At 40.5% G+C, this 24,034-nt stretch overlaps 1 protein-coding gene across 1 annotated transcript in view; it reads right to left on the reverse strand.

Annotated features, from left to right (window-relative positions):
- TAFA5 (TAFA chemokine like family member 5) overlaps positions 1–24,034 on the reverse strand; it is a 320,900-nt gene that overhangs the window by 75,300 nt on the left and 221,566 nt on the right. The gene's annotated exons all lie outside the window — the stretch shown is intronic.

Consider the following 24,034-nt stretch of genomic DNA (forward strand, 5'->3'; position numbering starts at 1 on the left):
CCTTTGTGTTAGACTATAAACCTGGTCAGACACTCCTTCTCCCAAAGTGCTTACAGTGTAAATAGACATGAGACACACAGTGGAGAGATTAAAAATATAATAAACAGTTAGAGGTGGTCAACAAAATGACAAGAATTATGGAACTCTGTGATACTTGCAATGGTAGGGGATAGAAAGGGGCAAGAACTAGGAACATAAAAAGGACTGGTGTAAATGAAGTAAAGGCTGGGAAATTACGAGGTAGCAGACAGTGAGCATAGGGGAAAGACTGGTACAAATACCCTTTTATCCTATAACTGCAAGGGAAAGGAAGTCCAGACAGGAAGGTCCCTAATTGTCTGATAGGTAGTTTGTTGTGTGTTTTGTAGTTCCTCTTAATGCTTGCGCCTCTGGTAAGCTGGATCTGCAAAATTTCCCCAAGGTCACACACTGCAAGTACTCTTGGCACAATAGAGCTCTGACTGCATTAAAGCAGATGTAGATGAGCTGTAGGGAGATTGTTTATTCAAGGTAGAGAGGAAGGGGGCTTTAATTCCTGTAGACTTCTTTATGGATTATCTTTTGAGTTCACCTCCATAACATCTAGGATTCTTCTCAAAGAATAGTAAGCAATATGACTAATATCTAATATTTCGTTAGTCTTTCACACACCCCCTGTAGGCAAAATTATAAGATGAGGTGTTTGGGATATTATAAAGTACATATACAGAGATGCATTCACTTGTATGATGTCATATATTCATGCTAAACAAGGTAAGGTCCCTCAAACAATTCATCTTCAGTTGGTAAGTTGCTGTCCACAGAAAATGATACTCAGTTCCTTCAGAGATCATGTCAGCAGTTCTGGGCTAGACTATGAGAAATCTTCACCACCTCAATTTGTACGCAAGTATCCTAGGATTAAAGGGCAGAACAAGTTCCACAGATGGGAACACAGACTGTCTTCCTCTATGTTGATGCTTGACACCAATACATGCAGTATATCTTCAACCACCATGAGCCCAACAAAAAGAGAACTACAGGAGAAATACTTAGCAACATAAACGTATGAGAAGCTTATGATGCTCCAAATTAACTTTGGGTCCGCAGAGCTTAAAAGCAGGTATTTATAGCCACTGGTAGCTGCAGCTTTTTATTCTCACCTGAACGTGTGATTCAGATGCCCTATGTCTCCAACTTCCGCCGTCTAGAACTGGCATTGGAATACAATTCCCAATGCCATCAGTTCATGGCAAGAAATAGAAGAGTAATTTAGTCTTTTAATAAAATCCTTTCCAATATTTTGACATGAAACAACCTGTGTCCTCAGTCCTGATACAATTGTTGGTAAGCTCCAGGAATTTAACAAACACTGATTTCTTTCAGTGGAAGCTCAGTCTGAAATTCCTATTAAGGTTTTCAATATGAAAAGCCCTTTAGCTCCCAAATGTCAACATAGGAATTTGCACTGTTCATTAGCCAAGATATATGTATATATATCTCACTGGAGGAATGATTCCCAGACAATTTTCGTAACTAAAATTTTTTGAAGCAAATCCACTAAGCTTTTATAGCACATAATATACAGAAATCCGGAATTTGCTTGGGGTCCATAGGTACTCCTCTACAGAGAAACTGATCATATCAGTTTTTGAGGCTAACATCTTATTTGTAACAGGTAATAGCCTCATCCCTTCTGAGTGAAGGCGTGCATCCAGCTGCAGGTTTTACAGAAAAAAGCTCAGTAAAAATGTTAACCTGAAGCCTCATCCATTTGGAGGTGTATATTTTGCAATTCACAGGTCAAAACGGCTATTTCTAGCAATGTTTCAACAGTGTGAAGGATCACTGAAAGACTGAATAGTTGGTTAAAATAAAAAATATGTGCTAGATTGCCTTTACTATTTCAGGTGGGAGGTTTTCCTGGTAACATAATTTGAACTAATCTTTACAAAAATATTTCCCTCCTCTGTGAATTACTCAGTATTTGCTTGGTTGTTATCTCAGAATGCAGCTATTGGCAATATTACAAATATATGGAGTCTGAGCTCTGGGTATTGGCGATATCCACACAACTTTAGAACACACGAGTATTTTACAGGAGACGAAGTCTAAAACGTTTCTGTGTTAAGTGTATAGACTACCTCATGCATTTAGGCCTTGAGAATTGGAACAACTACTTCTGGGGGGAAAAACTACTCAGCCTACATGGCTTAAAGCAAATCAGTATCAATATGGTTTATTAATTTATTAATGACACACCACCAGCAGCAGTGCAGGATCAATACCAGTAACATAAAACAGACCCCTCTTCCCCAGGTCTCTCACCTGCCACAGATCTTCACAGTTGTTTTATCCACCTCTTCCTCCTGGTCCTGCTTTGTCTCACAAGCTGCACAAACACACAGGCTCTCCCATCCCTACCTCCCCAGGCCCTGCTTTCCAAGCCATTTGCCACAAGCAGGCCAGCCAGGCACCCTTACACTAGGGTATGAGCTGTCTATCCAGTCACACTGCTCAGTCACACATGGGCAGTCACAGTCGCAAAAGGGGGGCCATGCTCATGTCAACGGGATTACATCTCTTTTTGCATTTTCACTTTTCAGTTTGTCCATTACAGCAGAGTAGCACAGTGAAGCTAAATATATAGCACAGGGAGTGAGCAAAGTATACAATGGTTTTATCAGCATAGTATCAAAGAATTTCTATCAGCAATTGAAACTGAGTTACACTAGCCAAAGCAAAGGAATACACTGTATTTCCTGAGGCGGTATAGTTGCCTTTTTACTGCGTATATTCACCAGGGGTGAAATCCAGCCCTCTGCAGACAAGACAGCAAAAAGCCTATCAGATTCTTCAAATCCACTCCAAGCTCCATTATAAAGAATTAAGTGGCACTTAAATGATACATAGGCTTTGTGCAGACCTTCTGCAAAGAACTGAATTTCATCTTAAGAATCTGGGCTGACACGAGTTTGCATCTCCTAAGAAGGGCTGTGCCCCTTCACTTAAACTGAAGTTAACAGGAACTGACAGTGCTCAGCACAAGGTAGAATTGCTTTCATGGGTAATACCATCTGAACTGGAGAACAACTGGAGTCTGTCCAAGGGCTTTTCATACAAACAGACCTGAGGTGTTGCAGGCAAGCAGAGGTTATGTGAACATGACACCAAGCTACCCACCAGTGTTCTCCACTGTTTTGTAAGAACGAGAAACTTGCAATGGACTTAAAATTATTAGTTAAATAAATATATAGAAGTCTGTGCTCCTGATCAGCACAGCCCAGTTTAAGACTGTTCAACTTATTAGTGCTTCAGAACACCATACATTATTTTCTGTTAAATACTGCAACTACAAATGTTTTGTCACTAAGCTTCTTACCTGGTTTAACATTGTATATATACTTTCCTATAGAAAAACAGCTTTATTTTCACAGAATCACAGAATCACAGAATCCCAAGGGTTGGAAGGGACCTAAAAAGATCATCTAGTCCAACCCCCCTGCAAGAGCAGGGTAACCTACAGTACATCACACAGGAACTTGTCCAGGCGGGCCTTGAATATCTCCAGTGTAGGAGACTCCACAACCCCCCTGGGCAGCCTGTTCCAGTGCTCTGTCACTCTTACAGTAAAGAAGTTCTTCCTGATGTTAACGTGGAACTTCCTATGTTCCAGTTTACACCCATTGCCCCTTGTCCTATCACTGGATATCACTGAAAAAAGCCTAGCTCCATCATCCTGACACCTACCCTTCACATATTTGTAAACATTGATGAGGTCACCCCTCAGTCTCCTCTTTTGCAAGCTAAAGAGACCCAGCTCCCTCAGCCTCTCCTCATAAGGGAGATGTTCCACTCCCTTAATCATCTTTGTGGCTCTGCGCTGGACTCCTTCAAGCAATTCCCTGTCCTTCTTGAACAGAGGGGCCCAGAACTGGACGCAATATTCCAGATGCGGCCTCACCAAGGCTGAGTAGAGGGGGAGGAGAACCTCTCTTGACCTACTAACCACTCCCTTTCTAATGCACCCTAAGATGCCATTTGCCTTCTTGGCCACAAGAGCACATTGCTGGCTCATGGTCATCCTCCTATCCACCAGGACCCCCAGGTCCCTTTCCCCTTCACTACTTTCCAGCACGTCAACCCCCAACCTGTAGTGGTACATGGGGTTGTTCTTCCCCAGATGCAAGACTCTACACTTGCCCTTGTTAAATTTCATCAAGTTTCTCCCCGCCCAACTCTCCAGCCTGTCCAGGTCTCGCTGAATGGCAGCACAGTCCTCTGGTGTGTCAGCCACTCCTCCCAGTTTTGTGTCATCAGCAAACTTGCTGAGGGTGCACTCAGTTCCCTCATCCAGGTCATTGATGAAAATATTAAACAGCACCGGTCCCAGCACCGACCCCTGAGGAACTCCACTAGTCACAGACCTCCAGCTAGATTCTGCGCCATTGACCACAACTCTCTGCCTTCTTCCTTTCAACCAGTTCTCGATTCACCTCACTACTTGATCGTCAAGCCCACACTTCCTCAGCTTATCTATGAGGATGCTGTGGGAGACAGTATCAAATGCCTTACTGAAATCAAGAAAAACCACATCTACCGCTCTACCATCATCCCTCCACCTAGTCACTTCCTCATAGAAGGCTATAAGGTTGGTCATACATGACTTCCCCCTCATAAAACCATGTTGGCTGTTCTTAATGACCCCCTCATCCTTGATATGCCTAGTGATGGAGTCAAGAATAAGTTGTTCCATCATCTTTCCAGGGATGGAGGTAAGGCTGACCGGTCTATAATTACCCGGGTCCTCCTTCTTGCCCTTCTTATAGATTGGTGTGACCTTTGCCATCCGCCAATCCTCAGGCACCTCGCCCATTTCCCACGACTTACCAAAGATGATGGAAAGTGGCCTAGCAATGACCTCCGCCAGCTCCCTCAGCACCCGTGGGTGCATTCCATCCGGACCCATCGATTTACAGATGTCCAGTTTGCATAGCTGATCCCTAACCCAATCCTCATCTACCAAAGCAAACTCCTCCTTTGTCCTGACTCCTTCTGGGGCTGTAGAACTCCGGGGCCCTCGGGGAGAGTCTGCAGGAGTAAAGACAGAGGCAAAGAAGGCATTCAGCACCTCTGCCTTCTTTATATCCTCTGTCTCCAGGGTACCCACTTCGTTCAGCAGTGGGCCTATATTGCCTCTTGTTTTAGTTTTATTTGCTATGTATTTGAAGAAGCCCTTTCTATTGTCTTTAACCCGACTAGCAAGATTGAGTTCCAAGGAGGCCTTAGCTGTCCTAATTGCCTCCCTACATCCTCTAACAACTGTCCTATATTCCTCCCAAGCGGCCAGCCCCTCCTTCCATAATCCATAGATTCTCCTTTTCCACTTGAGTTTGCCCAGCAGCTCCTTGTTTAACCACGCCGGTCTCCTAGATCCCTTACTTGACTTCCTACTCATTGGGACGCTCCGATCCTGAGCTTGGAAGAAGCGGTCCTTGAATGCTAACCAACTATCTTGAGCCCCTTTACCGCCTAGTACACTTTCCCATGAGACTTCCCTTAGCAGTTGACTGAAGAGGCCAAAGTTGGCCCTTCGGAAATCCAGAACTGTGGCTTTGCTAGGTATTCTATTCCTCCCACACAGGATCCTAAACTCCACCATCTCATGGTCACTGCAGCCAAGGCTGCCATTGACCGTCACCACTTCGACCAAACCCTCCTTGTTGGCGAGTACTAAATCTAGCAGCGCTGCTCCCCTAGTTGGTACGTCCACCATTTGCATTAAGAAATTATCATCAATGCACTCGAGGAACCTCCTAGACTGTGAATGACTGGCTGTGTGAGTCTTCCAGCAAATATCGGGGTAATTAAAGTCCCCCACGACGACTAAGGCATGTAGTCGCGAGGCTACTTCCAGTTGCCTGTAGAAAGCCTCATCAACTCCTTCGTGCTGATCAGGAGGTCTGTAATAGACCCCCACAACTGTATCACCCGTGCCAGTCAGCCCCTTGATTCGTACCCACAGACATTCCACTTGCTCCTCATCCGACCCCGGACAGAACTCAATACATTCTAGTTGCTCTCTCACGTAAAGAGCAACTCCACCACCTCGCTTCGCTGACCTATCTTTCCTAAAAAGGACATAGCCATCCATGACCACATTCCAGTCATGTGAACTGTCCCACCATGTCTCTGTAATCGCCACTAGATCATAACCTTTAGCCCGCACACAGACTTCTAACTCCTCCTGTTTATTCCCCATGCTGCGTGCATTGGTGTACAGGCATTTCAGGGAGCCAGTCCTAGTACTCTTTTTCCCCTGCGGGACAGGGTCTAAAGAGCTATCCTTTCCCACAAGTGAAACAAGAGATTGATAGTCCTCCTTAGCCCGCCATCCTTCAATCCCTAGCATGTTCCTCTTGGGCTTGTCCCCAACAGGCCCAGTTAAATCCCCTCCCCCCTTCCTAACTAGTTTAAAGCCCTGTCAATAAGCCCTGCTAACTCCTGCCCCAAAACCCTTTTTTTTCTCTGGGACTGGTGTATCCCACCTGTCACCAGCAAACCAGGTGTCCCATACAGCAGCCCGTGACTGAAAAACCCAAACCCCTGCCTTTGGCACCAGTCACGTAGCCATACATTAACCTGCAGAGTCTTCTTATATATCCCTTCACCCTCGCTTGCAACAGGTATGGAGGCAAACACCACTTGCGCTCCAGACCCTTTAACCAGCCGTCCCAGGGCCCTGTAGTCTCTCTTCATTGCCCTTACATTCCTCGTAATAATTTCGTCACTGCCAACCTGAAAAACCAGCAGTGGGTAGTAGTCAGACGGCTGCACCAGTTCAGAGAGCTTCTTTTTAACATCTCTAATCCGAGCCCCAGGCAGGCAGCAGACCTCCCTGTGTGGTGGATCCGGTCAACAAATGGGCCCTTCTGTTCCCCTCAGAAGGGACATTTTCTGTACTTTCTTTCCTCACATTCACTCTACACTCAGGCAGTTATCAATTACAACATCTCTAGTTAATCTCATATATGAAAATCAAAAGCTTTTTGTGATAGCAAAAAAGTGAGATAAATCTTGTTCAGCTGCAGCAAATGCAAAAACATACAGCCATCTAAATTATGGTTGATTAAAACACTCAAATGGTTACAGCTTGTTTTCTCATATTTTTCAAACATTGGAGAATGAAACTGGAAATAAAAGTAAAATAATATTTATTTTTTTCATCAAACAAGAATATTTTAAACCAGCATTTGGATACTGAGACATGATTTCAGAATACATTGTGCTCATATGCATCAAAAGTGGTGTGTGAAATATTTACAAATCATCACGAGAACCACGATACAAGAATGTAAAAAAAGATGGCTAAGTTGATGTTTATCAATCAATTCCAGATACCTGAAGTAGTGAATAGAAGATTCTTTGCAGGAGGGAGTAGGAAATTTTTTTCCTGAGCCCAAGCAGAATATTCCATTCTGAAACATGCTTCTTAAATAAGAGTTTAGCTCTCCCATACTTCTTACAGAATCATGTTCTCCTTCACTTTTGGGTCTTTTTCTTTTTTTTTTTTTTACAAGGATAACTTGTAGCCCTTAATGAAGGACATAGAGTATGACTTGGAAAAAAATGTTTCCTTTCTGATTTTCATACATTTTTTCACTGATATTTTCCTTCAACTTTGAGGAAAGCTGATCAGCATAGCCTGTAAAATGTCTTTGGATTTATCAGTTCAGATGTAGCTAGACAAAGCCTTTTATCCTACTGTTCCAGTTTTGCCCTATTAACTCTGAAGAGGATCCATGTATTTTATAATTAATGACCTCCAACTGATCCCAACTGTTTCTACCATCTCACTCCTCTCCCAGCCTCTCTGTTCTCTTTACCTCACATTGTTCCTTTTTTTTTTTCCACTTTGTTCAGCAGTAGCCTTTTGCTCCAACCATTTTTCTCCTCTGCCCAATTCAGTACATATATACTATCTACCTATCAAAGATCCCAGAACACTCTGCAGAACTTAACTTACTACATTTATATAGTTTTACCTATGACTGCTAAATGCTGTTTACTATCTCCATTTTGCACAGAGGCTAATCAACTTGACCAAGGGCACACAATACGTTGGAGAGCTGGAAACAAATACCTATGAATTTTTAGTGGCCACTAGACTGGAGATTTTCTCTGTCCCATTTTCCTGCATTACAGCATGCTTTAATACATATATATATATAAGAAATTAAACAACTGGAACAAAAATATGCAAAGTAATGGGCTTTTAAAACATCTATCAGTTAAACTGCAGCAGCAGGAAAGAGGCCAGCAGAAACACAAACCGAATCGCAGTACTTTAATAAGACATTGCAATCATGAACTGTCTTTAAAGCAGCAATTTGACTCTAATAGCGTATAAGCCCCAAATGTTAATCTATTTTACTATACAACAAGGAAACATCACAAACCTTGGGTACCTTTTACAGCAGTCATTCTGCTCCACTTAAAAAATTGGAAGCAGTACTAATTCACAGAGTTAGCTCATCTCAATAATTTATAGGGCATCTAGACCAAAGACTGTTAAATTCTAAGAAAAGCAATATAGCAATGTCTAGACACCCATTTTATCATTTAGTTCTTGCTGTCAAGATTGGGAGGGATACTTGAACTGAACTTTAGAAATATATGGAAAAAAGTAATTTATTGTGGACTACAGAGGCTACAAATTAAGACCAGGTAACTACATCAAGAGTAAAAGCCTGAATGACAAGGCAGAGGCTTTTGCTGCAGCTCACCCTGATCGTAGTTCTAGTAAGGGAGAAATGTTATTGCAACCCCCAGGTTGAGAAGACACCTTTAATAGTGACCTGCTTGGCTTACCATGAACAGTGCAGATTGCACCATGCATAACATGTATTTGGAAGGATCAGGATAACATACAGGAGATAGTTTCCAAATATGTAGTCATTCATATCATCTCAAACTAGGACTGCCTAAGGGGAACTCCCGCCAGTTACATGACTGGTCCCTAGGAATTCTGCTTTGGCATAAGAGTCTGCCATATTAAGGTGTGTGAATAGAAGAATTTATGTAGTAAATCACAGTGGCATAGGTTTATTTTAAACTACTGCATTTAGCAAGGCATCTAGGCAGCTATGTAATTTTAAGAGGGTACCTAATGTTTTGCTGCATCTTAATCTGTAAAATAAATATATACTGACAGCTTAGGAAGGAGAAAGTCCAAGGGTATTCCACAAATCAGAGATTGCTATTAATACGTAATAAATCCCCAGAACACAAGACAGAGGATAAAGACCACAAACAAACAAAAACCCAACCAAAACAATTAAGCAAACAAAAGCTGAAGTATAATCCAGATTCTAGGAGCACACTCATGAAATCCAACAGCTGTTATCTTCTTTCCTGTTTGCACCTCCAAAGAGCAGAATTTCCTCAGTACGATACCCCAAACAATAAATAAATAAGCAATCAATGAAAATAAGCATATAAGAGTAAATGCACAGGAACTCAAGATATCTGACCTTTCTGTAGTGTAGAAACAAGCATATATCTACCTGCTCTCTCTCTTTTCAGTTCTTTGAAAAACCTTAATACTGTGCGACTCACTGATCTAGTGATATGCACCTTAGATTTGTCTACATACAGATGTTGAAATATTTGTACGACAGAAGCACAATCCTAAAATAGAAAGTGTCCTAAAAATCAGCTTCACAGTCAACTTATGTCCATTTTAATTTTCAACGGCCAGTTTTCTTCTGTTTATAATTGCTCTCATTTGGGATTGTAATATTTCTCTGCATTTGTTCTTAACTCCTTAGCCTTTCACTGGCAATTACTACAATTGTTTACATGGAAAAGTAACACAGCAAATTGCTTATAAAGCAATCTACAAAAAAAAAAAAAAAACAAAAAACAAAACAAAAAACAAAACAACCCAGAAAAAAAAAAAAAAAAAGCCAGTATCATTTACCAGATCTCATAGGGTCACAAGAAGCACCCTAATGGTGGTAATAAATAATAAATAAAGATTAAATCTACACATTGAATTTTATTTAGGTACAATTCATGTGCTCATAGTCTCTTCTAAGTTGGTACTTGGTGGTATATATTAAAATACCAATGTTTTAAATAGGCAACCTGGCCCACAACTTCGCCCGGGATTTCAGCACTTTCCTGAATATCCACAGATGTACATATTAACTGGTTTTCTATCTGTGAATGATGTACTGCTTCATTGTCTGTGGGTAGTTAGTGCTTGCTGTCTAATAAGAGATGCTAATTGAACACCTACCCCTAGAGAAAGCCTTTGTCAGGACTCAGTGTCTTCTTCTTCTGTCCCCTGCTGTTCTGCTCTGCTGTATTCAATTAGTGTGCTGGAAGCAAAGTAAAAATTACTAAAAATCTGATCTGTGATATGCCAGCAAAGAACCCTTCAGAGATCAGGTTTTCATCACATTTCACTTTGCTGCCAGCACACTGAGAACAGCAAATTTAACTGGAGAGGGATAGCAATTTCAGACCCAAGAAGAGAATCTGAAGAGAACTGTGAAGGATAGATACAAGGGAGGGATATAATGGAAAGTAATAAGAAAACAGATAAGAGAAAAAAAGAAAAAAGAATATGGCTAGGATGGAAGGAATAAAAGAACAAAGCCCAGCAATATGTAGTAGCTACTGAAGGAGATGGCAAAGGTCAAAAACATGTGCAACTTGTTCAGCGGAGTCAATAGGCCGATTGGGTAAATGAAGGCTGAAGACCAGAACTGTTTGTTGGCTTTTTTTTCCTCTTGAGTATACTCAAGTATATCACTGCACCTAATACAAGCTAAGTACTGCAGTGGAACACTATGTTTACTGTGATTAAAACAATAATGTGTGACCATCACTATGTTATACAGGGAAGGCTGCGAGCTGCGGAAGAGGGAAGACCCCAAGATCTTCTAGTTATGAAGCACGTGAACATTATCAAAGTAACCACTGCACAGACAGCAAAGCAGGAATTAAAAAGGAGGAAGCCACAGCAGGAATAAAATATGCTCTAGGTTATATGGTAGACTGTGATTAGTGCCATGGAACGAAGCTGGGAATGAAAGATTATGAGGCTGGTAGTAGAAAGAGAGTGAAGGAAGGGTGCCAGGAAGGTTATAAATCAACCTTACAAGTGTCTGAAAACAAACAGAGCCTCAGAGAGTCGATACACATGGATATGGGTGATAAGGCATTCCTGGACACTTTACCTGCAGCTATACATTTGACTGGACCATATCTGATTCTGTACTCATGAAACACACACTAAAATCATGGCCAAGGATCAAGGTCCTTCTTGGGACTCTAGCAGCGAAGTGCACAGGCTTACTAGGTATGTTTAATGAACTCTGCACTTGCTTTGTAAGGAGGAAAAAAAGAAGAGGAAAAAAAGAAAAGGAAAAGAAAAAAAAATAAAAGAAAAAAGAAAGAATTGCTCTTCATTCCTTCATTTAACAACTGCTTTTGCACAGATGAAGCAGTAAGATCAGACGGTGAAACTCCATGCACATGAGAACTGAAATCTGTTAGTCTTTAATACTTTTAAAGCTATTTCTAGGAATTTTAGTTACTGTTCCCCATGGGCATTCAAAAGACAAGCATTCAGACAAGTGGTTCTCCTCTAGATGTTATTGCTTTTGGTACTTTCCAAGCATTTACACTGCTGGTGTGACATGGTGGTGACATTGTATTGTGCACTGAAAGAGATAATAATTCAGCTGTTTTCAAGTACAATGGGCTTCCTTTGTCAACAACCACAGCAATGGGAAATTTAGCCCTCTTTTTGTCACATATGTAAGAACAGAGCATGCAAGCAAATTGAGTTGAAATGAGTTCGACTATTACAGAAGGAGATGAACAGCTGCTGCTATGAGAACAATTAAAAGTATTCAAAAAGGAAATTCAGCAACGAGGCTGTACTTATCTCATACCCACTGTGATTTCCCCCTATTCCACAAGACTTGATCCTGTGTTACAGTAAACTGTATGCTCTTTGGGGTATGCCTTTAACTTCTTGTTTTGATCTAACAGTAAAAAGAGGCTATGGTTATGCTGGGAATTTTAACACAAATCAGTTCTACAGGAATGCAAATTAAGAAAAAAAATAATAAAATGAGTGAAACAGGTGAAAAAAAAGAGAAAGGAAGACAACTATATAGTACCACCTTTCACAGTGAGACTAAAATTAATATAACCACTTGTGATTCTTTTGAAACTTGTGTTCTTAAGTATTACTTTGTCAGTGCCCAAGGAAACTTGCCATAGTGAACTATAATGACCTTTAGATAGCTTGGAAACTGGCCTTTTCTCATGACTTCTGGTTTCATTAGCCAGTCTTTGACCAATAAAGGAACAAATGTGTTTAAATACAGCAAAGATGCTAGTTTATACAACATGCACTGAACTGGTATACTGTCCATGAGAAACCCTGTTACAGGTAGATGTGTTATATCTTGACTGCGCAGTCAATCACACATCTTTTCAGACAGCAGTTTGACATCGTGATTAGGCAGAACATGACTTCTGACTGACAGATACAAATGTGATTTTTTTTTTTTAAGGTAGCTTTTCACATATGCATAAAGTATTACTGTTCCTCAACTGAAATTTACAAGATCTGAAACATTTCCCCTCCCCTTTTCTACTTAATTTCAGCCAAAATTTAGTAAAACGCTCTCTGTATATATCTCAGTATTTGCTAAAAATGGAAAAAAATGAGAAATGACTGCCTTATATTTATATAAGGTTTCTATTTTTACTTTTTTTTTTTTTTAGAATACTGGAAATAATATCAGTAAAAGATATCTTAGAAAGACAGTACAATTCATCTCCAAAACCCATCTAATGCATGAGGATGTTTTCACCTTGTGTATGTAATGCACAGAGGAACTGATTTCCAAAGATTCATCATATTCTACCTCATAAAAACTTTTCAGATGTTTTATGTAGCAAATATGCTACAGTTCAGAAGGAGCTCCACAAAGGAAATTGACACTGATTAGAAGGAATAGCCTTTCTTCACTTAACAGGCAATATTTTATTTATTGGAACATATCCAACAGATCTATGCACAGTCACAGAAGGTATATTAAGGGCCAATAGTCTCCTTGTCTCCTTCACCATCAGACAATGCAACTTGAAATTTTTAAAATGATGTCTGTGAAATCAGACTAGAGCATTGGTCATGGGGTAAAGAAAGGGCAAATCCTGTCCCTTTCCTAAGGCAGGCAATGCATGTGCTCACATAGTAGGGCCATTGTGTTTGCAAGCAGGAGTCCTGTCCCTTCAGAAGCAGCACAGTGGAAGTTGGTTGGGCCACAGGACATAGTGATAGCACAGACAATATACTCTGACTTACATTTTTAAACTACGAACTCTGAAAATAAGGTGACATTAGCACTTGTGATTCTGCAGCAATGGCTCACATTGTTAAAAATCACACCACAGGGCACAAAGCAGTTGACCAGAACAGGCCACTGTGAGTTAAAACTACTTTCTTCTATTGCACTCCTTTACAGGAAACATGATGGAGTCACAGGTTTTAGAGACAGAAACAACCAATTACACTAATCTACTCTGATCTTCAATTTTATGAAGGCCATAAAATTTAATCCAGCAATTTCTGTACTAATCTCAACAATTTCTGGTTGAGATACAGTGCATCTTCTAGGAAGACTTCCAGTACTGGTTATCAGAGAATACTCACATTTCTATAAACTCCTAAGGCAGCTTATACAATTCAATAGCAAAAGGCAAAACTCCTTAGTTCTATAGATTTTAGTTTTATTTCTATAGGACTCCTATTTAACTCTCATAGGAGTATACTTATTTTCCCTTACTAAACAATAGAGTGGTCTGCTATTAGCTCTAATAAAGACATGTCCCTGACAAAACAGTCAGTGTTCCTAAAGGTCAATCATAGAAATTTTAAATCTCTTCTGGTGCTTTGTTTTTTTAAACTGAAAAACATCTTAAGAAAATAAAACAAACTGTGTATCAAGACTGGACACACGCAAGAATTTAAAACCCCAGAAACTTAGCTTGGTTCCGTGTCTGTCTTAGCTTTTAAAGATGCTGATGGAAGCAAGTACTAATATATATCACCTGCAGAAATTCCACTGTTTTCTTTTTTAACAGTGACTGTCTGCAAAAGTGTTTTCTCAACCAACACTTTGTTTTATAGAAGCAATGCGGAAACGTCATTGGAAATATTTATATTGTGTAACAATACAAACAGTACAAGTCTGTAGTCCTGACTAAGGCAAAACTTGCAATGGGTTTCATGAGAGTTCCTCTCAACAAACCACTGCTTGACTGAGTCTGCAGCTTGAAAATAGCCCTTTGCAGATTAAGAAACCACAACAGCTAGTTCTCTATGCCTCTCTTAAGAATAATACGGAGCTACTTAAGGGTTCATACAGCCTCAGCATTTTAAACATATGAAAAGAAAATAATCTTCAAGAGGTCTTTCCAGGGAAACTTTGCAAATTTTCTATACCTTACATAGCAGCTCTAAAAATGGCCCTTTAAATTATCCTTGTATGCAAAATTATATAAGCTTGTACATATGACATATGTACATATGACATACATATTCTGTGACTAGTGGAGTCCCTCAGGGGTCGGTGCTGGGACCGGTGCTGTTTAATATTTTCATCAACGACCTGGATGAGGGAACTGAGTGCACCCTCAGCAAGTTTGCTGATGACACAAAACTGGGAGGAGTGGCTGACACACCAGAAGGCTGTGCTGCCATTCAGCGAGACCTGGACAGGCTGGAGAGTTGGGCGGGGAGAAACTTGATGAAATTTAACAAGGGCAAGTGTAGAGTCTTGCATCTGGGGAAGAACAGCCCCATGTACCAGTACAGGTTGGGGGTTGACCTGCTGGAAAGTAGCGAAGGGGAAAGGGACCTGGGGGTCCTGGTGGATAGGAGGATGACCATGAGCCAGCAATGTGCTCTTGCGGCCAAGAAGGCAAATGGCATCTTAGGGTGCATTAGAAAGGGTGTGGTTAGTAGGTCAAGAGAGGTTCTCCTCCCCCTCTACTCAGCCTTGGTGAGGCCGCATCTGGAATATTGCGTCCAGTTCTGGGCCCCTCTGTTCAAGAAGGACAGGGAATTGCTTGAAGGAGTCCAGCGCAGAGCCACAAAGATGATTAAGGGGGTGGAACACCTCCCTTATGAGGAGAGGCTGAGGGAGCTGGGTCTCTTCAGCTTGGAGAAGAGGAGACTGAGGGGTGACCTCATCAATGTTTACAAATATGTAAAGGGTGGGTGTCAGGATGATGGAGCTAGGCTTTTTTCAGTGATATCCAGTGATAGGACAAGGGGCAATGGGTGTAAACTGGAGCATAGGAAGTTCCACGTTAACATCAGGAAGAACTTCTTTACTGTAAGAGTGACAGAGCACTGGAACAGGTTGCCCAGGGGGGTTGTGGAGTCTCCTACATTGGAGATATTCAAGGCCCGCCTGGACAAGTTCCTGTGCGATGTACTGTAGGTTACCCTGCTCTTGCAGGGGGGTTGGACTAGATGATCTTTTGAGGTCCCTTCCAACCCTTGGGATTCTGTGTGATATGCATGTGTGTCTACATCTACTGTATTAGCGATAAAAGTTCTTGTCTCCACTTCTCTGCAATATTTCATCTCTGGTCAGCAGGATATTCTGTCTAACCACTATAGTCATATGGGAATAACAGAAATAATTTTTATTAAATTGTAGCATAATGTGCACACTTTCTACTGTTGGACTGAAAACCCATCCTCATAACTTCATCTGTGTTCTAAATTTCAGAGCCTATTTACATGGCCTTGTTGCTGGGAAGTTAAATAGTGAATTTACAGCACAACAGCCACTCTTCACTAACTCTGCTTTTTGCAACTTGAGCTGCACTTTCATAGAATCACAGAATCATTGAATGGTTTAGGTTGGAATAGACCTTAAAGATCATCCAGCTCCAACCCTCCTGCCATGGATAGGAACAACTTCCATCAGACCAGCTTGCTCCAAGCCCCATCCAACCTGGCCTTGAATGCTGCCAGGGATGGGGAAGTCACAGCTTCTCTGGGGAGTCTGTGCCAGTATCTCACCACTCGCACCGTGAAGAACTTCTTCCTAAAATCTAACCTAAATCTACCCTGTTTCAGTTTAAAGCCATTACCCCTTGTCCTATCTATCCATGCCCTTATAAAAAGTCCCTCCTCAGGTGTCTTATCAGCCCCTTTTAGATACTAGAGGGCTGCTCTGAGGTCTCCCAGAGCCTTCTGCTCTCCACATGGAACAACACTAACCCTCTCATAGAAGAGGTGTTCCAGCCCTCTGATCATCTTCATGGCTCTCCTATGGACTCGCTCCAACAGGTCCAGATCCTTCTTATGTTGAGGTTATGTTGGTTTTGTTAGCATGTTTCTCATCCTGCTACATTTATAGATGGCTTTCCATGCTTGATCAAGTTTGATAGATCAGGTGTCCCTAACTGTAAAAACTGCAGCATGAAGATTAAATCCAAGGATAAGGCTAGCAACTGGCTTCCTGGTAATAGGGAAGAAAATGATCACTGAGAGGTTTTTTTTTAGTTTCTATTTATTCCAGAAGGGAACTATGTATATTTTTGTTAGTAAACAGAAGATTATTCAGCTCCCTTAAGCTATTATCAGCATATTCTCTATCCTAGAATAATCTACAAATTCCAAATTTTGGCTAGCTAAGTGAAAAGGTAGCTATTTTATCTATCTTCCCAAGATTCTGAAATTCACTAACTGTAAAATATTCAAGAGAAGGGAGTATTATTTCATGAAAACAGACACAATAGTCATATAATAGTTAAAATGGAGATTGGCAATTTTTGCCAGGTGGACTAGAAGGCACTATAGTCTACTGAAAATGTATGCCTCAGAACAGATGTGACAGCACATAGAAGATGCACACATACAAATTTGCCAGCAAATTCTTTTACTGTGATATGAATGATTTTTTGGTTTTTACACATCTGTAGTGGATGCTACAGCTTCAGTAGTGTTTATTATATATGTATGGTCTTGACTACTTGAATCTGTGTGACCCATTCAAAAACATACTGCAAAATGCCAGACTTTCTTTCACTTCCAGTCCTGCTGAAGTTTTCTTTGTGGCACTGCTCATCTGAATCATTGCCTGTTTCTTGCTTACAAAACATTCATATTCAAAGCACCATTAGCACAATAGCAATTAACAAAGAGCCTTTTATGCCAACATGCTACAACTTCATCTCACACACCCTTTACAGGAAAAAGCTCTTTTCTCTTCTTTCCCGTATCAGTGAAGCACTCATGCCATGTGAAAAGAATGCTTCCTTTCAGTGCAGAGGGGACATGACTGTGCCTTATGTGAATCTACTGTATGTACAACTGAGGGGACGACTAGGTGACCTAAAAAATCTTTCTCATCTCTAACCTCTATAGAAGTTCATGGTATCAGGAATTGCATATTAACAACCAGATGCAGGATTTTGTGTGGAAACAGCAGAGTGCTTCCACAGGATGTTTTTCTTATTTTGTCCCTGCTGTAAAGGATAGGAAAAACCCTTTTAGGTTTGTCACAAGTATAACGGGCAAAATACAGAAAGGACAGCAATTACACTTGAGTCATTCACAGCAGTCATTCCTAAAAATATTGCTGTCACGGAGCAGTAAGTGAGAAGGAGGGAAAACCTGCAGCAGCTACATCACGCTAAAAATTGATGGATTTTGTTGCCAGTACTACATCAAATTGCCACGCTGGCACTAAGACAAATGTCGAGGTTCCCCATGAGATAAGACTGTTCTTTTCCATGGCTGTAGATGCCATGATCATATTAATTAGAGAAGAAAAAGAGAAAGTGGAAATGTTTTGTATTTCCTCCCAATAATTATTTATAAGCAATTCCACAAGACAAAAAAGTAAGTAGCACAGAGTTGGTCATAAAAACACAGAACATGAATCCATTTGCAACAATGGCATATAAGCAATATCAAGGCATTTTACAGTAATATAAAGATGTAGGATAGATATGAGGATCTAACTGTCTCAAAATCACCTTCAGTATCAGACAGTCACAAATATTTCCAAATGGCTGAGCCACCCACCCCTCTGATATGTTAATAAACTTGATCATTCAGTAACAGCTCTAACATTGTCTAGACTGTTTTACCCTTAGTTCCCACTAGCACAACACGCACTGGTAAAAGAAGAAACAAAAAAGAAACGACCCCTCAAAGGCTCTTGTGTGCCTTTATTTCACACTGAATAAGCAGGCACAGTACAGCCTGCTGCTAAGCTTTCCCTTACCAGTTGGTCAAAACATGGATAGACTCTTGGTTACAGCTCCTAATGTGCTGATCAACTGACCCAGAATAACAAAGGCTAAGGGTAAGCAACACAGAAATTACTATACAGGATATGAGGCCTGAATCAGTCTAGTCTAACACCCTGCCTCTGCGAATAGCCGGAGGGATGTGTAAGAACACCACAACAGCCAGCCGCCTCTATTTCTGTATGTTCTAGCAAGAACTGTTCCAAGAAGAAATAACCTAATGTGCTCAGATTAGTTTCTCCATTTCTGCTTTGCAAGCTGTTGATTGAGGGGTAAAGGGTGGAAATAGTACATCTCTGAGGAACAATTAACTTCTTTGTTGATCCTCTGAGGTGTACCGTAAGCCACAATACCATAAATTATCCCAAGGAGAATGTGTCATAAATTGATAAATCTAAATTGATAGCATTAAAAATGTTCATCCATTTTTATGTAAAAGTGCCTCTTTAAAAAAAAAAAAAAAAAAGATTTTGCATTGCCAATTTGAGGGGGGGAAAAAAAAAGTATATTTTTTTTCCATAGGAATACAGAAAACATTGCATTTGCATCACACATTAATCACAGAAGAATTAAAGACACACACACACACACACACACAAAAATCACAGTTCCTTTTGCCTAAGATATAATTTAGCATTGGGTCTGTATACATCATTAACTACTGTTTGCCATAAATGCTTCACAAAAATGTGTGAACTTACAGCTCCATCATGGAAAAATAAAACTGTAATTTTTCCTTCTCCAACTTCCTCTATACATTATATGAAAATCATCCACAGTGTATACCTTTCCTTACCTAAAATGCATACAAAAAATTGCTATATGATAGAATCTGCAAGTTTTTCTATCCACAGACAGTATTGCCTGCCTGAGAAGAGGCATGTCATACCCACAGCACATTATGCTCCCCCTAGCCTGATATGAAATCTTTCATAAATAAGCTTGACTTGCTAATACCCTATTCTGTTCCAGTCAGCTTCTTACACAGCACTCAGCTGTGCTGGACCCAAGTGCCTCTTGGTAGGGTGTGAGCAACATGGCTCTGATTTATCACCTGCTCTCTGACTCCCCAGGGCAAAAACTATATGCAGTGAATGTTTTGCTCAAGATTTTGTTGTTGTTGTTTTCGTAATGCATACATAACTGTTAGGGAAAACAAGTCAATGAAGCAAATCCTGTAGTTAGAGTAGAAGGTACCAAGTCTTGTCCTTAGTTCTTTGGAAAATTTATTCCAGTCTATATTAAGCCATTGACTGCTTTCCTTAGCACAGCTACACGCCAAACAAAGCCGCCAAATGCACTCTTACTCCTGCCCATTCTTGTAAATAAATACATGCTTAATTATATTAACTTCAAGACACTTATCCAAATATCAATTCTCCCAACCATAGCAGCTCTCAAAATAACTCTCAAATTTTGAAAGAAATCACATTCATCTCCTGAAATTCCTAAATACATGCCATGTTTTAGGCATCTGAAAGCACTGCCTGCATAGATTATTCCATTTGGATTCATTGGTTCAGGAGAAAGACTGCTCTCATCAGGCTCTCTCGCACCCACCCTTAATACTGGCCAATTTTAAAGACAAACCCACATGTATTATAATAAAACAAAGTGCTAACATTAGGAACATGAACATAAAATATTTTAAAATGTTCTGGATCTTAACATTCAGCTTCACACTGGGTTACTTCTGTATCTTATACCACTTGGGGTGCTAGTGGTCTACCACATTATTTGACAGAGGAACCACCTTAAGGAACTCACTGTATTTAATTTTTTTCTGATTCAGGTAAAAAATCTCCAACTATAAAATGCGGAATTGTATCTCCTAAGCAGACTCTCTGGGAACACACTTGTATGTTCTTTTACTTGTAATCTTATAATTTCATGTCTTTTTTAATGCAGTTCATGCATAAATCATGACAAATATTCAAGCACGCAAGTACATGTGTAGTATATTTATCCTGAAAGACTCCTCTAGATACTCTGACTACACTCCCTATATCAGTCAGTTTCTTTAAGATAGAATGTAAAATGTAAATATGACTTTATATTTTCTGGTAAGGTGATGTAGGCACTGGAAGACAAGCCTGCCTGCTTGTCTTGCAATGAAATATGTTGCCAAAGATATGTATCAGTGGAAGATTTCAAGCACTTCAGGATTCATGCTTCAGTCAAAGATAGTAAAACTAGTATGGTCTTAACTCAGACAGTCAATGAAATATGTAACCTGTCATTATAAAACTGACTCATTAAAACAGAAGTAACCTTGAAGATGGATTTTGAAAGATTATTTTTGAGATAATGTAAAGAGAAATGTCTGAATAAAATAGTGGATAAAAATAAGCCCTGGTTAGGAAAAATCTGTTCACATTACTGAGTCTGATGTAACATCAAAGGCTTAGCAGAAATACAATTCTCGATGATTGTCGCATAGTAAGAATCACTGAAGTATAATTCTAAACTTCCCACAACAGTTTTTAAGATTTCTGCTGGTGATTTCTTTTAGCAAGCTACTAGAGCAAGATGTGACTCTAATGGCTGCTATTACCAACATAAAGAGTATTTGTGCCTTCATTTCAACTGGTATAAACCAGAATAATTCCACTGAACACAAGATATCCATTTACATTGGTGCAAAATCCAGAACTGCTTGTATTTATTAAGAATTGAGAGTTTCCATTCACTAAGATTCTATGTTTATACATACGCATGAAACGATCTTACAATTAAAAAGATTATAGTTAATATCAGGAACTAGACAATTAAAAATCTGTGTTACTTGAGAGGAAATGCAAGCCTGTAATTCATGTCTTAACTGCAGCAGTTGATCCTAATACAGCAAAAAAAAAAAAAAAAAGCTGAAACCAACAGCATGCAAAAGTGTGTAAGTAATCACATTATTAAAATGTGTGAACTTAAGTAGGTTAAGAAAAAAAAATAAACAACTTCTATATATGGAAATATAAAAACAATAGAAGCTGAATAAAACAAAGTATGTAAGTGGAAAACACACAAGCTTTTAATTTATTTCATGGATGACACTGTAACACCAGCAAGATCTACAGTAATTCTATATTCTGACCTCCCATACAGTGTTACCCACAGGAATGTCCTGCGTTCATCACTCTACCTACCACAGCTAGCAGTAGCTGCAGTAGAACTGGAGGACCGTTTTGGAAAACAAACAGAAAACCCTGAGTTTGAAGTTTTCAAACCACAACTTTAGTGACTTGTCCCAAAGGACAATGGCAATTGCTGCTAGAGAAATCTTGTGCTTGTTCTGCATTTCTTAAAGTCAAAGTCACCACATTAGTTCATTTAACTCTGTACTGCAGAGAGTTAAGGCTGGAAGAGACCTCAGGAGACTTCTAGTTCTCTTAACTCTCAACCAGTGTCTTGATTAGCACAAACTGAGCTCCTGAAGCCTCATACAGCAGTGTGTTTCTTTCATCATCACCAAGCCTGTTTGTTCTCTGAACTCTTTCAAATTTTTCAACATCTTTCTTGAATTCTGAACATTAGAACTGGGCATACTAGTCTATTAAAACCTGCCTCATGTCCCAGATGTTTAACAATAAGCTTTTCCATATTCATTCAAGGCTTTTTCAGGCTGTTGTCTGTAAAGTGTTCACCTTTATGAGCATTGTCTTCCAGATCTTTCATTTCAGCATATGTACTGAAACTGGCTGGACTGGAGCTAATTTTCTTCAGTGTCTGGCATGGTGCTGTGCATTAAATTTGTTACCGAGAGAGTGTCGGTAATACACCAGTGTTATAGCTACTGATGAGCAGTGCTTGCACAGCATCAAGGCTTCCTCTTTTTTCACTCTGCCCCCCTCCCCCCTAGTGAGTAGGCTGCGATTCAAGAAGTAGGAGGGGGCAGAACAAGGACAGCTGATCCAAATGGACCAAAGGGATATTGCATGCCATATAACATCACCTCATCAATAAAAAACAGGGTAGGCTTTCCTAGGTAGACATGCTGACTAGGCAGTGTCTGGTTGTGGGAAGTGGTAACTGATTGCTTTTGCATTGCTCCATCCCCCTCTACACTTAATAAACTGTCTTTATCTTTACCCACAAGTTGTTTTTGCTTTTGCTCTTCTCTCCCCTATCCTGTCACATGAGCCAGGGTGCAGCAAGCAAATGGTAGGCGCTTAAGTTACCGACCAGGGTCAACCCACCACAACATATTAAAAGATACAGCTCACATGGCTACACTGTACCTTCTGACAATCCCACCACAGCATTCATAGATAAATTTTCTTATCATTCCCAGTCTTGGCCTTTGAAATATTTTGGAGTGAATTGATCTGGGCAGTCTTCAGAGTAATCTTTGCTGCATACTTTCTGGATCACCCCATGCTCAGAAGTGACTTCTAGAGCTGCTGGAGTTCATGGAGGCACAATCTTCTAATGCAATTCAGCACACAACCATCTTTCCACATTATTCTTCCATGTCTCATGGCTTCACATATAGTTTACACTTTGGTAAGGCAGGACGTAGTAAAAATCTTACTTGTAAGAGCCCAACATTGCACGGCACATCCCATGAGACTACACAGGGAAAGCACTATATGTGCAACTACAATTAGAGCCACAGCTATAAGAAGTGCCCACTAAGAATAGAGCAACCTCACACCTTCCAGTGCTTAGCTTCTACAAATGCTTAGCTTAGCTTCTATAAATTCTAGTCTTTACTTGGGCTCTTGCCCTGACGTTGTAGGTTGAAAGCTGAAATGAGGGTTTCCCAGGCAACTCAAAGCTGTCTAGCAGCCACCCATGTCAGCATGCACAAGGTCATCACAGTGTGTTTGCTATTTCCCATGGCATCATCTTCTTCCTTGGCAGCTACAGACAACAGAGGCACATGGTGCCAGTTCAACATTGGGTCCTGGTGCCAGCAACCAGGAGCTAGACCTACAATCAAACTTGACAGCCAGCAGCACTGACCAATGCCAATATAACACACAGTAGAAGAAAGCTAACAGAAATGGTCCTTACTTGGTCTGCATATTAAGTGCCCTGTGCACCCGCTGCTGGTGCTGCCTGCTCCTAGCCACCTAGATCTGCCAGCAGGCACTGGTAAACAACAGTGCAAATCAGGTAGTAGATAAGAGTTCTGGAAAGAGTGTGTGACAAAGGTAATGGCTTCAAACTGAAAGAGGGTAAATTTAATTAGATATTAGAAAAAAAAAAAATCTTCACTATGAGGGTGGTGAGTCACTGGAACAGGCTGTCCACAGAAACTGTGGTTCCCCCATCCCAGGAAGTATTCAAGGTCAGATTGGATGTGGCTTTGAGCAACGCGGTCTAGTGGAAAGTGTCCCTGCCGGTGGAAGGAGGCTGGAACGATATAATCTTTAAGGTCTCTTCTGAAGCATTCTATAATTCTGTGAAATTGCAGCAATGGCATCATGGGGTACCTGTTGCTCTTGAAAGCTCTCCTCCTTTGCAGTATACAGTCACTGGGGTCATCTTAAGGACTTGCAGCAGGAATGTAAATAGGTACTTTAGCATGCAGTGCCACAATAGGGGTCACATGAAGAAGTTATTTAGGACAGTAGGGTGAGTGAAGCCCTTATAACTACTGTAGCCACCGAGGCTTTTTTACATCTTTTTAGTTTGTGAATCATTCACAAACACCATGAGTGACTTTAAATTTGCTTCCAAGTTAAGC

This window comes from Lathamus discolor, chromosome 1, assembly GCF_037157495.1.
Source record: "Lathamus discolor isolate bLatDis1 chromosome 1, bLatDis1.hap1, whole genome shotgun sequence".
Classification (NCBI taxonomy): domain Eukaryota; kingdom Metazoa; phylum Chordata; class Aves; order Psittaciformes; family Psittacidae; genus Lathamus; species Lathamus discolor.